Here is a 15,090-nt window from a genome sequence, read left to right on the forward strand (position 1 = left end):
TATCAAGAAGGGTACCTCTAAATGGCTTCAGAAAAGCTGACAGGGAAGGGATGAACATCTCTTACTGGGTCCTTTTATTAAAGCGCACATGCCTGGCTGGGTACAGGCACTGGTGGTATCCCTGGGATGTAGTCTTTTGGTGTCCCAGCATGGCTTCCTTCTGTCTGACATCTTGCTGGGGAAAGTGAGAAAAGATGGTGGTGTCCATCTCCAGTCTGGTGAAATGAGCAAGCTTTTCCTTCCCAATCAATAAAAAAAATCAACTTGGAGCCTGGGTTGGGTCATGTGGACATCCTCAAACCAATCCTGTGCCTCCTGATTGCTGGCTCCTGGAGTTGGAGATGGGGCTGGTCCTGTAGTGAATGGGATACAAGAAAGGATCATGTCACCCCAGGCCTGGTATGGATACTGGGTGGCCCAGGGGACAATCATTGCCTATTAAAGGGAACAGCATCAACCTGGGTGGGACAGAAGCTGGTAGTTCTTTGCCAGAGATGTGTTCAGAGAAACCTGTGCATGTGGGAAGGGAGAGAAGTTTCAGGTGTGCGGATGGTTGAATACTGAAGACTTCATTCATAGAGAAGTAATTAAGCATTGAGCCCCAGTGCTCAGCTTGAAGGCCCCACCCTCAGGAGGCTCCAGGCCAAGGCAGTAGAGGTAGGTACACACTGTGTGTGTGTGTGTGTGTGTGTGTGTGCGTGCGTGTGCATGTGCGTGTGTGTGCGCCCTTGTTCCCCGGTGGCTTCTTAGCCACCAATATCCATTGCCTATAGATATCATAGGCTTTGTACATGTGTCTTCAGTCCTTCTCCATCTTCCTGGACAGCAGGTGAGGGTGACAGAATCAGGATCTCCATGTAACAGACAAGGAAGGTACACAAAGCACATGGCAGGTAAGTAGGACTAGGTCACATGGGTTCAATTCTGGGCTCTACTGTTTGCCAGCTGTGCAACTGTAAATCAGATGTTCACCTTCTCTCAGCCTGTGTTTCTTTGTAAGAGTTGCTAACACAGCACCTATCACAGTTCCCAGTGAGGATGCGATGGGCCGGCACGTGTGACATGCTCATGAAGCAGCTTGTTGCATGGCAGGAAGGGAGGTGTGAGTCTGGTGTCTTGGTCTTTTAGCTTCAATACTGGGATTTCTGATGTCTATGGCCACATGTATGCTTCTCTGAATAGATTTCCCAGTGGAAGTCTCTAGAGTTCTTCTGCGAGCTCTGCTCTGCAGACAGCAGGGTAAGAAGGCCAGAGGTCCTGTGGGACTCCTGGCTGGTGCTGAGCAGGTGAGCTGTGTTGCACAGTTATTAAAAAGCCCAGCTGACGCTGCAAGTCTGAGTGGAGTGGTGTGCAGCCTGGAAGGATTTTCTCCTATCATGTCAGCCTGGGCCAAGGCCTCTGGTGTGTGTGTGTGTGTGTGTGTGTGTGTGTGTGTGTGTACTGCTTCTGAGGCTTGAACTTGGGGCCTGGGTTTCTTTTGCTCATGGCTAGCACTCTACCACTTGAGCCATAACTCCATTTCCAGCATTTTTGGTGGAATTAATTGGAAATAAGAGTCTCATGCACGTTCCTTCCTGGGTTGGCTTCAAACCTTGATCCTCCAACGTCAGCCTTTTGAGTAGCTAGGATTACAGGTGTGTGCCATTGGTGCCCAGAGACTTGAGTGCCCTGGGTACTCAGAGTAGGGTCCAGGGACCAGTATATTTATCTTCTGGAAAGCACAATAGAATTGCAGACCCTCAGAGGTATGCCCTCACAGTGTCCTAGTCTGCTTTTAATAAGCTATGACGTATACACACATATTTGAGCAGCACTGTGCTAGTTATGGGGGAGGTCTCAGTTCCTTGAGTCATGCTGACCTTCTGGCAAGATTCTAGAGACTAAGAGAAAGGCCTCTTCTGTGATCTCACCTTTTCACACAGCTTGGCCTTTGTGGTCCCAGACACAGTAGCTAATAAAGTCTAATGCTAGTCATGCATAAATGAAACATTTCCATTGCATTGCAACTGTGTGTGTACGCGTGCGTGCATTGGTATGGGGACTTGAACTCAGGACCTTCTGCTCTCACTAGGCTTTTGTGATCAAGGCTAGCACTCTACTACTTGAGCCACACCTCTACTTTTGCCTTCTTGCTGGTTAATTGGAGATAAGAATCTCATGGATTTTCTTGCTTGGGCTGGCTTTGAATCTTGATCCTCAGATCTTAGCTTCCTGAGTACTAGAATTACAGGCGTGAGCCACTGGCGCTCAGCCTGTTGCACTGTAACATTTTAGTGCTCAACTGCCAAATACAATTTGGGGCTACCCTATAGGATAAGTCCGTTATTAGTGAACATCCTATTGGCCAGCGATGGTCTTGGCTTCGGTGAGGCAGCCAGGTGCTGCCCAACCAGCCCCACTTTCACTGAGCAGCAGCTGCCTCCTTGGGGGGAGGGGAGGGGGTGCTATGTGTTGAAGGATATGTGGAAACTCAGGTGCGGGGGTGAAGCACAGCAAGCAGGAACAGCTGGTGAAGTGCAAGATGTTGCACTGGGGAAGGTGAAGTGCTGGGAAGGAATTCAGAGACCGTTTAGCACCCATCTCTCCCTCATCACCCCAACCTTCATTGAACAAACCAAGATCTAGAAACTAGGAGAGGTGTCATGTATAGAAGGAGTTGGGTTTGGACTCTGAGACAGGCTCTCTACTGTCTGGAAGCTTCTGCTGTGAAGGAAGTTTCAATAAGATGAGCAGGAGATGCTGGGAATGAGGTCATGTGGAAAGAACATTCTAGAATGCATGATCCCGCCTGTACAATCTTGGCAGCTGATAGTTTGAGGGATGTGGCCAGGTAGGAGCTATGCTAGGAAAGGATACTTGGGTAGGACCAAGGGATTATGGGGCAGTACCGGGAGATGGTGGGCAGCAGGTAGGAGGACGGCCTAGGCCAGAAAGAGCCTGGCTTTGTTCCCAGTCGTCATTCTATTATATCACTCTTGTATGACACAGAGGCTGCAGAATTCCCCCCCCCCCATTCCTGTTCTCTTCTACCTCAGTCCACATTTCTATACCTCTCCCCTCCTCAGCCGGGTAGGTGGGACCAGAGGACTGAGGTTCATCCCAATCTGGGCCATAGGGACACTGTCACTTCCATGACTGGGTCTTACAAGGAAAGCTCTCCCCGCTGGCATTCCAGCCAAGGGCAGAGGGTACCGAGTGCATGGCCTCTGATGCTGGGAGACCACTGAGCATCCCCATTGGCATGCTTTTTAGCTAGATGGTTACTATAAGAAATACATCTCTATTAACACAACTTGGGGATATTCGTTTTACCAGCCCTGACAATCCCCTCATCTCTCCAGGAGACAGCACAGTATGTGTAAGGCCCTTGTAAGTCTCTGAAGAGGCCATTCTCTTCCCTTCCTGCCCTGTGTCACCCTGTTTTCATGTCTTCCTGTCTGGTAACATCCACTGTCAGATGGGAACATCTGGCAAAATGCAACATGTTGTGCTGGTGAAGGTGAGGTTCTGGGCAGGAATTCAGAGATCGTTTAGCATCCATCTCTTCCTCACCACCCAACCCTTCATTGAACAAACCAAGATCTAGAAACCAGGAGAGGTGTCATGTATAGACAAGGTTGGGTTTGGACTCTGAGCCTAGTGTTGATGTTCTCTACTGGTGGGGCAGGCAGACAGACTGTCTACTGTCTGGAATTTTCTGCAAGACCCTCATTTGGAAGTAGTTCTTGCAAATAGCTCCAAGTTACCTTACTCTTCCTGGAGCTTGTCCAGGTTGTAGAAGCCCAAGGAAAAAGGGTACATCCCTGACTGTCTAACTCCTCCAGGAAGCCTGAGTTGCCTGAGTCTAGATTAGGAACTATCCTTGCATTTATGTATAGACTACAGCTAATGGCACCCATCATATTGTAACATCCCATACTATGCCTGACTGTGGTTGATTTGTCTGACTTGTTACTCTACTGAGGAACCCAGAAAACCCCATTTTTTATCCTGTGTACTCAACAAGTGCTCAATATAGATACCTTCTGTGGTCAAAAGTTTCTGAAGTGGCTCCCAGACATCTCCCTTCTTGTTACTCATGCCCTGTGTGATCCTGGCTCCTCCAGCCCAAGCTAGACCAGGTAACTTGATTCTAATGAGCAGAATAGAGTAACAATGATGGAAGATTGGGTTCTGTGGGATTTGCTTGATTTCTCTCTCTCTCTCTCTCTCCTCTCATTCTGTCTCTTGACTGGATAACACACATTGGTGAAGCAAGCGGTGACAGCAGAGAGGCTCTGATGGCAAAGAAGGAAGAAGCGTCTGTCTAGCAAGAAAGTAAAGCCCTCAGCTCACAATCCATGAGGCATTGCCTGCTGCCCATAGCTACGGCATGAGCTTGGGATGGAATCCGGCTCCACCCCAACCTTCAGATGAAACCTCCTTCCTGGCCAACACCTGACTCAGCCTGTGATAACACTCTTTTTGTTGTTGGTGGTGGTGATGGTGGTTGTAGGGCTTGAATTCTGGCTGGGCCTGTGCGCTGTCCCTCAGCTCTTTAGCTCAAGGCAAGTGCTCTACCGCTTAAGCTACAGTGCCACTTCCAGTTTTCTGGTAGTTAATTGGAGATAAGAGTCTCACGGACTTTCCTACCCAGACTGGCTTTGAACTGCAATGCTTAGATCTCAGCCTCCTGAGTAGCTAGGATTATAGGTGTGAGCCACTGGAGTCCAGCTGTGCTATTCTTACTGAGAGGACCCAACTGAGCCAGGCTTGAACTCCCAACTCTCCAGGGACAGTGAGTGAATCGCTGTGGATTGTTTTAGGCTAGAAAGTTATGGGCTAATTTCTTATGCAGTAATAGATTACTGATATAGCACTGAAAAGATTTTAATGAGGGCAAAGAAATTGGCTCTCACCATCAAGCAGGATGATTGGGGTTGGGTTGGTGGAGATACAGGATATGGATATGAAATACACTTAGGCAAACTTGGGTGGGGACAGGGAGATGATCAGATAGTCATCAGGGGCCCTTAGGTGGGTCATCCAGAAATGGTTCTGGGGGCAGCCCCTCTAGATTCTCTGTCCTCAGGTCTGAGTCAGGTCTCTGCTCCTGGGGCTGAAAATCTCATACTCCACATTCTGTCCACACAGCTATAAATATTAAAACGCACCAGAGGAGAGATTGCAAAATAGGGCTGTGGGAAAGATCCAGCTCTGAGCTGTGGAGAGGAAGGGAGAGTGAATTTTCTCTTCCTCGTTCCTGCTTCAGTACGTTTATTACAGAAGGTGCTGCTGGCGATAAGGAGCCCTGGGCCTGAGCTCTGCAGGCTGGCAAGGAATGGGCTCCTGGAGGGGGTGAAGAGGGTGCCACCTAGTCCTAAGCCCTGGAAGGCTGGAGGTTCTTCCCAGACTAACCTGGATGCGGCTGCTAAACAGAGCTCCAGACCTGCTGCTACCACATAGAGGCACAAACAAATTAATATCTAGTCAGATAATATATAGTCAGGTACAGTGCTGGATAGCCCAGAGTCTCAGGTCTACAATAACAAGAGAAGCCCCACTGGCATTGTCCTCCCTTCTATCCTCAGCCCAGAGTCCGTGAGCTCTGTCTCTCCTTCCCATCACCCCTCATCCATCCACCCTGTCTGTGGGTTCACTTTAGGATGCTGTCTTGTCTTGCATCTATTGCTTTCCTGGTTAACATCTGTTTGTCCTGGACACAGGCAAGACCATGTCCAGTGCTGTTAGTCTGAAAGGCAGGCCTTCTACTTCCCTTCCCCTTTCTACCTTTCCCTTAGGCTCCTCTGTCCCAGCACTCTTGGAGTTCATGCATTTTCCCTACCTTCCTCTCAGCTGGGCAGGACCTGCCCAACTCCTGCCTACATCTTTTCTGGTACAGATTCTACCCCCTCATTTTTCCAAACCCAAACCAAATCTTCCCGCTTCGCAAATCCAGCTCTCAGCAATTGAAGCCCTAAGTGCTCACTCCATGTCCTCTGAACTCTGGACAGTTTTAGCTAGTGCAATTAATTTAATTAATGATGTACTTGCTGCTTGGAGACATTGGGGTTTATTGTTCAACCCTTGCACAGAGATAGTTAACCCTTTGGAAGTCATTTGGATTTTCTCAGGGCTTCAGGAACTATTGAACAATTTGTAGCCCCCGCTCCCATGCCAACAGATCCCAGATAGTGAATGGTCGGTCACTTTAGGGTACACAGTGCTTTGTTGTACTTTATTGTCCTTCCACAGGTTCTGGAACATTCTTTCCACCCCCCCCCCCAAGTTTCCTCATTCTTTAATTAATTAACTAACGAACTCATCCATCCACATCTCTTTAGGGACATCTTTATAGGCTCATCCTAAACAGTATTTTCTTGGGGTCAGCCTTCAGCACCTGCATTTCTCATCTGTACGCCCACCTCACATAAGATAAAACTATTATTACTCCTTCTACTCCGGCCTGCATGCGGATGCCATAGCCTCTCGTCTTCATACTCTAAGGTTGAGGTCTCTAAGGCTAGCTCCCTGGTAGACCTGCCAGCTGCCATGTTCCTCAGTATGTCTAGCCCCACATGGCCCCCACCTGGCCCAAATGGAACCCATTTGGTGTGTCTTCCTGGCTATCACAGCTGTGGGCTAATGGCGTCAAACAAGAGATGGATCCTCCCACAGTTCTGGTGGCTGAAGGCTTTGGAGAAAGTCCTTCATTGCTGCTTCTCTGCTTCTAGTGGCTTCTGGCTGACCCTGGTGGTCTTTTTTTTCCTGTGGTAACCCCACTCTCTGTCTCAGTCATCACAGTCATCCCTCCCTGTGGGGCCTGTGTCTTCACATGGCCTTGGGAAGACACCAGAATCATCTGCTGCCTGCTCCTGTGGTCCTCCTCCCCCTGTTACCCTCCTCTATGCTTAGGCTTGGCCCCTGCACACCCCCATATATCCTCCAGACTTGTCCCCTTCACCCTCCAACCATGCCTGCTGGTGAAGCCTCACCCTCCTCACTCAGCCTCTCCCTGGTCACCAGCAGCAGGTGGACGAAGGTGGGTAGAGAAGAAGAATGAGTGGGCACAGACCCTGGGGAGGTCCTGAGTGGCAGCCACAGGTTCCTGCCACAAAGGGAGAGGGGACAGCCATCATCAGATCAGCCTTTATGATATACAGACAAGTTCTAGGTTGCAGGCCTGGATCCCCAGAACAGACTACAGGCACAGGCTGTATGGGCGCACGGAGAGAACAGAGGTTACAAGGCTTTGTGTAAGGATCAAGGTCAAGGCAGGTGCCCTTTGGGAAGATGGGCAGGTTGGTGGAGGATGGGGGATGGAGAGGAGTGAATAGAGTGAAATAAACATGGACAGAAATGGAAGAAACAACCATTGGCTGTGGCCTAATTGCTATTTCTCCTCCCAGAAGTCCTTCCCTTTCCTTCCTTAGGAGGCCCTTGCTTTAGTGACCCTGGGCCAGGTCTGTTTTGGATAAGTTTTTCCAGCAGTGGTGGTTACCATTGGTGATGTTTTAGTCCAGGGTGTGAGTTCCCTGTGGCTGCTGTAACACATGATCGCATACAGGGTCGCTTACCACAATGGAAATTTATTTCCTTACACGTCTGGAGGCTATATAAATAAGATACATTTCAATTGTCAAAATCAAGGCATAAGCTTGCTGTGTGCCCTCCGGAGACTCTGGGTGGGGAGAGATCTTTTCTCTCTCTTCTCCAGGTTTGAGTATCTGCCGGCATCCCTTGGCTTGTGGTTGTGCTGTGTTTCAGGCTCTGCTTCTGTTCTCTTTCTCTCTGCTGTCAACCCTCCCTCTGTCTCCTTCTTTTGATTGCATTTGGGGCCCACCCAGATAATACAGAATCATCTCCCTACTCTGAGAACCTTAATCTCATCTACAAAGTCCTCCCCCCGCAATAAAATCATATAAAGTAACACAAGTTCTAGAAATTAAGACATGCTTAGCTTCTGTGCACCATTGTTCGGTCTTCTGTGTCTCTTTTTGCCCCTGGAGCTCATGAATGAAAATGGAGATGTGTCCGGTACCCTCCTTCCTCTGCCCTATACAGCTCAGCTCCTCTCCCGCCTGCTCCTCTTCTCCTTCATTTTGGCGTCCATGGTACCATGGAGGCTTAGAAACAGTGGCCGGTGTCCTGGGAATAAGCAAGTGTCAAGCCCAGGGTCCCATCACTCTCAAAAGAATTCTCACGAGAAGTTGCTTTCCAACTTCTCGAAGGAGGGTAGGTGGCGGTGTTCTGGGGTGCTGTGTCTCAGATATCTGACTCTTGGTTGGGGGGAAAGCTGCACTCTGCTGAGGAGGGGGTGGGGTTCCACTTGGCTCGCGGTCTCCCTGAACATTGGTCTATCAGACTCCAGGACCTGGGTCACCATCGGCACCTGAATAGCCCTTGATGCACTTGTACCAGCTGATGTGATTCATGCAGAGGGCAGCCCAGACAAAGACCAGTGTCCCCTGATAGATATGCAAGGTCAGCCACAGAGCCAGCCAGCTCTTTTCACCCCAAGGTTGGACACAGACAGCAAAGGACTGGACTAAAGAGAGGAAGAGTCTAAGGAAGAAAGAAGAGTCATAACCCAAATGGAATGGGAGGGTGAGGTAAGTATGTAATTGGGGTGCAAGTCCCAACCTCCCCTCCTCTGTGACCTTGGAGATGCATCTGACTTCTCTGAACCTCCCCTGGCCATCTGTCCATTGGTGGCTCATATCAGCATACCCATCCTAGCTCGGCTGGAAAAATCAACAGGAGAGAATACAGGTACACTTCCTACCTGCTTTCTACCTGTGATGAATTATTATTCCAGCGTCTCAGGATTGTATAGACCCTCTGTGATATTTAAAGGCTTCTGCACTTAGAGGAAATCTGGTGACTCTGATGAGATGAAGGGGAGACAAGAGGGAGAACCCTAAATTCACTCACCTGTAATGAAGGGACGGGGTGGGGCAGAGGCCCCTCAATGGGAGGCTGTTTGTTATTCTTGGGCGGAAAATCTCCAGCCTGATGGGGCTTGAAGCGGGGCTGTCTGTGGTGATGTTTGACAGGATGATGGATGGCAACCAGGCTGGGTTTCTGACGCGGGAGCACAGACTCTGCATTCTTTATCTGGAGCCGCCGGCAGCATAGCACAGGCTGAAAATAAGCAATCCAGTTACAGGGATCCCTGATAAAATTCCATTACGGGCCCCGGAGACAATCACGCTGGATTCAATAACGCGCCAGGCCGGGGGAGAGGCGAGGGGCATGTTGGGAAGCAAGCATGGCCACTGGGGAAATTTTCCCTGAGCCTGGAGGCTCTCGCACTGGGAATTCCATAAAAGTTGCCGCTCTGATCGCAGATTCAAAGCATCTCTGACATCCAATTGTCTTTGCCATTTGAAATTCGGTGAAGATGACACTGTGAGGTAGCTGAAGGCCAGGTTTGGGCCTGAGAGTCCAGGCCTTGAATGTTAGTGTTTGATATTATAACTCTTTGAGTTCTGTCTTCAAGAACCTTTTTTTTTCCACCAGGAGGCAAACTCAGTCTCCTGGCTTACTTTTTGGATTCATTGGGACTCCATGTGCTCTGTGTATGTAGGGGGTAGAGTGGGGGGGAGGTACCATGTGACTCCATCCCCACTCTTCCTGAGTCCCGTGGAGATTTAGGGAAAACTTGCCACAAACCATTAGTGTCAGGTCATGGCCACATCAGCTAGAAACCTTGATGTGTGTTCAGAGCTCATTTTCCCTTCCCCAAGGCTCAACAAACCCAACTGTGAGTGCTTAAGGATTACTTGTAGGGAGGCCGGAACAGCATTTTACATTGTCTGGGTTTTGTTTTAATTTCTGAAGAAACACATGCTCAGCAACATTCCCAATGCCTTGTTCTCAGAAGGACTATGAAAAAAAATCAAACGTTTTCTTGTGTGCTCTCTCAAGTACAAGTTGTAGTATAAATTGTTTTCTGATGCCTTCTTCCTCACCTGTCTTTTCTTTCTCCTTTCTCTCTCCTCCTCCTCTTCCTTGTCCTCCTCCCTTGCCTTCCTCCTCCTAGTCTCCTCTTGCCTGCTTCCATCTTTTGGGTAGGTATCTTGTGTCAGATAGTTTCTATGAACGTGAATGGCCTCAAATGGAAAAAAGATGTCAGCCTGGGACATTCTTACTTGGAAAGACCCTCCATAGCTGCAGCAGCAGAGACCTCAGCATTTTGGGCTACAAGGGAGATGATCAGGCAACTGGAGTCTGGGTGAGCTGAAATGGAGCAGAACTCAGGGTGTGTCTCTTAGTCCCTCATTCCCCAGAGTAGGGCTGTTTCCTCCGGAGCCCACCTTACAGTCACTAGAGCCAATGCTCTTCCCTTCTGACCACCTCTGGGAATGGCCCTATGACCTGGTGCATCTCTTCTCTACCTTGGCTTGCCTCTGAAGGCTCTGTAATAAACATAGCCACCTCCTTCTTCCAAAATGGTCCTTCCCCTCCCCACCCCCTGGAAAAGAAAACCGTCAATTCTGGCTTTCCCTGGTTGTTCCCTTCCTTACTTCCTTGTCTACACCTGTTTCCTGTTGCTAACACAAAATGCATGAGCCTGTGTGATTTGCAAAGAGTGAGATGCTCGCTAGGGCTCGAGTTTCTGGAGAGCATGGTGCTGGCATTTGGCAAGGTTCTCAGGCCTCACATGGCAGGGTCGAGCAAGGTGCCAGTGTAGGCCTCTCTTCCTATAAAGTCACTCATGTCCTGATGACCTTATCAAATCCTAATAATCTTCTAAGGCCCCCAGCTCCAGATATTTTTTTTTCATGGAGGAATGCATTTGGGGATGAAGTTTTCAACCTATGAACTTTGAGGGGGAATACACTCAAACCGTAGCAAGACTCTCAGCATGCTGTGTGTGTGTGTGTGTGTGTGTGTTTGTGTGTGTGTGTGTGAACAGTACTGAGGACAGAATCAAGGGCCTTGTGAACGCTAGGTAGATACCCACCATGGAGCTATAGCCTCAAGCCCTTGGCATTTGAAGATTAAGGGATCTTGCTAGATGGCCTCAAACAGACGATTTTCCCGTCTCAGCTTCCCAAAGGCTGGGATTGTAGTTTTGTGTCACAATGCCTACTTTTTGTGAAACTTCTACCAGCAAAGGTCCCCATTTGCCTTCCTCAGAGCCCTCAGGAGAGGTGGAGTGGAGGCTAAGGAGGGCATCAAGCAAGCAAGACAATCCTGCTCCAGCCCAGCCTGCGCTGGATAACCACCAGGTCTCAGAGAGAATGAATGGAGCATCGTGGAGGGTGATCCTCAGATTGGCACCGACCACAGCCCTCCCCGGGGAGCACCTGCCCGGTGTCACCAGCTCTGTATGACAGCCACAGCTCCCTAGCAGGGGATTTAATCAGCTCTAGGCTATTAGTCCCCAAGCAGTAATTGAAGTGGGATGATTGGACCTATCTATTAGGCCCCAGGAGCTGCAAGGAGACGGCTCTTGGAGCATTTCCTCAGCCAGCTAATCTATCTGTCTGGCATTTTATCTGGAGCCCAGAGCTCGTGCTTGAGCACCGAGGCATTTGACGGTATTATTATTACTTAGCACTTATAACACACTTCATCAATGGGAGGGCTGGGCAGCTGCAGCTGTGGTTAAAGAGCGTCCTGCTTCCTGGGGAGCGATGGCATCTGCTGCTAGCTGTGTAATACTTGACGCTTGTGTCTGTGGGTGCCTGTGATCTGGCTATAGTTATGTCTCTCCAAGAAAAACTTGCCTTCTTGTTCCCCATACAGACAATCAGGGGCTGGAGGTACAGAGAGGGTGCTGGTCAGAGGGAGGAGGCTCAGGGAGTGCTTAGATTGGATTACCCTGGACTCAGATCTGAGGTGGAGTAGAGCACAAATGATCATTGTGGAAAGTGACCTTTGGGGGCACTGGTAGGAAGTAGGGAAGGGAACTGGGAGGCAAAGAGGAAGGGAAGGGAGAGAGAAGAGGAAGAGAGAGAGAGAGAGAGAGAGAGAGAGAGAGAGAGAGAGAGAGAGAAGTGGGGACAGAGGGGGAATACACAGAAAGAATGCTGGGCTATTACAGAGCAGATTACAGCCTTGTGTGTCTGGGATTCAGTTTTATCAGCGAGGAGCACCTCACAGTTGTCCTACCCATGGGAGGAGGGATCTGGGGGACTGTGGGGGTTTGTTCTCATGATACCAGACACGAAATGCAGGGCAGAATTCTCCAAGGCTAGTCAAGCACTCTGCCACGGAACCATACCCCCAGTCCAAAGCTGGAGTTTTCCATCTTTCTTTCCAGGTTGACCTTGGCTGAGGCTGCTCATCAGCTCTCCTGCCCTTGGTCCTTACCCAGGCTGCAAGAAGTCCTCAGCTGCAAGCCACAGATGCCTGCAGCACAGGCTGTATCACCATGGGTCGTGGGGGACAGTGGCATGAGTGTCATGAGTAGAGAATGGCTCCCTCTTCCCTCATTGCAATCTCTGCCAGGGCTCAAGGCCACACCACAACATCCAGGCTAGTGGGCAGAGGACCAGCTGGACTCTGCCCAGCTGCTCTACTTTCCCTGGAACTCCACTGAGGGGGCATTTGAGAGTAGTCACACTTATTAGTGTGGGTTCCAGGTTTGAACATAGGCTGGGCCTCATCTGGGTGTGCATGCTCAGGACAGGGTCTCGCCCCTCTGGGCCTCACTTCACCTGTGAAGTCGATATTCTGCTGTGGAGACAGTGTCAGAATGCTCAGCGCTAACCAGGAGTCCTGTACATTTACAGTGTTTCCTGCCCTTCTCCATGGTACCCACTTCCATTAGGAGAGATTGGAAATTTCCTCCATGGCAAAATTTCCCAGCTGTGGGACTTTTGCTTCCCGGATACTTTGCAGCTATCCCAGACCAGGAGTAGAGGATGGTCCCCAGGGGCCACGCCCTCAGCCTTTAGCTGGATGGATGCCTGCAGTAGAAAATAAACCTGTAGTCACTAAAACAGGGGATGTGCATCCCCTGAGGGGCCAATTTACACAGCAACTTAAACATCTTTTAACACGCCTTCCCTATCCACAGATGTGGGATGCAGTGGCTGCTGCTTAGGGCTCTAGGCTCAGCTTCAAAGGGTATCCCCCTGGGCACTTAGAAAACTTGCTAGGAAAAGCTCGTTTCTTTTTTCCATATATAGATGATATAGATACATAGATGTGTATGTATTTTTTTTCTTTGTGGCAGAATTCTTGCTCCCAACTCATCCTCTGATTTCTACAGAGTAATCAGGGATCCCCTGGGGATCAGAGACCTCCAGCCCCCTGGGGGGGTGTCCCTAATCTCCCCCATAGGCCCCAGTGCCCCCTCTTCCTCCTTCCTGCGTTGTGTGTTAGCTGTCTCCTGGCCATATGCTTGGTCTCTGTGAATGGAGTGGGAACGTGGTGTGCCTCTATCCGGAGGGATGACAGTATCTCAGTCTCACCCAGGGCCAGGCAGAAGGCGTGGGCTGGAAGCTGCTGCTGCTGCTGCCTGGCTGGAGTGAACTGTCCACTCCCATAGCTTCTGATAGAAAGGGGATCTATCAGTGCTGAAAGGTCTGGAAGCCAACTGGGTGCAGATGAAGGGCACACAAGCATCTGTTTCCTTGGGTCTGTGGATGTCATCCATCTCTCAGAGAATTGAGGGAGAGGCAGGGAACTCTGGATAGGGAAGGACAAGGACCTGGGTAGTGAAGCAGGAAACAGTAACCTCATCCAGTCCCTGAAGAGAAGACTCAGGCTGGGCGCCGGTGGCTCATGTCTGTCATCCTAGCTACTCAGGAGATTGAGATCTGAGGATCAAGGTTCAGAGCCAGCCTGGGCAGGAAACTCCATGAGACTCTAGTTAATCACAGGAAAAGCTGGAAGTGGTGCTAAGGCTAAAGTGGTAGAGTGCTACCCTTGAGCAGGAGGAGCCTAGGGATAGTGCCCATGCCCAGAGTTCAAGCCTCAGGACTAGCAACTTAATATACTCAGGTGTCTGCGGTGTTTAGATTTCTTGTATGGCTCTGCATCCTGCATGAATTCTTCCTTTAATGAGGCCTTTGGAGTGTTTAGGGGTCCTCATCCTTTGTGAATATCCGCTCGTCCTACCTCTCTGTGGTGAGAGGTATGGTCACCTGGTTTTGCCTGCACGTACCTTTTTCTCCTCTATTCTGCAGTGTCTGCACTGCAGCACAGGGTAATCCAGGGAACTTCCAGACCGGGCTGGGCTTAGAGGATGACTCACCTGGTAGGGGCTGGCCAGGAGGGAAGACGAGGGGCCTGAGGATAAAAGATCTTCTCCCTTACAGATCAGGCATATGCTGTGCTCCTCTTTTACCTTGTGGAGGGCATGCTAGAGCCTGATGTATGCTGCCAGAAACCAAAGCCAGGAGGAGAGGGAGGGCAGGATGCATTTACTCAAGGAAGGGCAGAGAACAGAACGGACACTATTGATTTCTGCATCCCAGGCCTCAGGCCAGCCTTCTCGGGTATATTATCTCATGAGCTGAATATAGCATGGTGGTCAACAGACTGGATTCTAGAGTCCATGGAGCTGGGTGAGAATTCTGGCTCTCCCCTTGCTCCAGGCTGTGTGGTCCTGGACAAGAGACTTAAGTAGCCCAAGTTTGGGTTTGCTCTTCTGGACGGAGATCTTGACCTATGAAGACACACCTTGTAAGTGCTCGCCCCTATGAGATTTAGTGAGTGACTCCATGGCACAGAAGTTGTGCCTTGGTTTTGGTGCCCAGATTCCAAAACAGGAAGGAACATTCTAGAAGCCATGAAGTTAGAAAGAGGAGGGCCTGAGGTGGAGCAGGCTAAAGTGTTGCCTGGCCTTCCAGAGCACAGCCCATCTCAGACATCTTTCAGCCTCCAGGGGGAAGCTGATAAATGAGCCCGAGGTAGAGAGGTATCTGCCTGCTCAGCCACCCTGGCAAGGGAAGAGGAACTGGCTGCCAAGCTCCTGACAGCCAGCAGGGCTGGGCGGGGCCCATTTCTTGGAGTTGGCAGAAGATCTGCTCCAAGGAGGCCCTGGATTTGGAAGGCAGCTTGGCTGGGACAGCCCAGCATGGACTCTTTAACCTTTGAAGGTTTTTCCCTTCAGCATGCTAGAGAGGGATGGGCTGTCCGAGTGAGGAG

Source organism: Dipodomys ordii, unplaced genomic scaffold, assembly GCF_000151885.1.
Source record: "Dipodomys ordii isolate 6190 unplaced genomic scaffold, Dord_2.0 Scaffold7, whole genome shotgun sequence".
NCBI lineage: Eukaryota > Metazoa > Chordata > Mammalia > Rodentia > Heteromyidae > Dipodomys > Dipodomys ordii.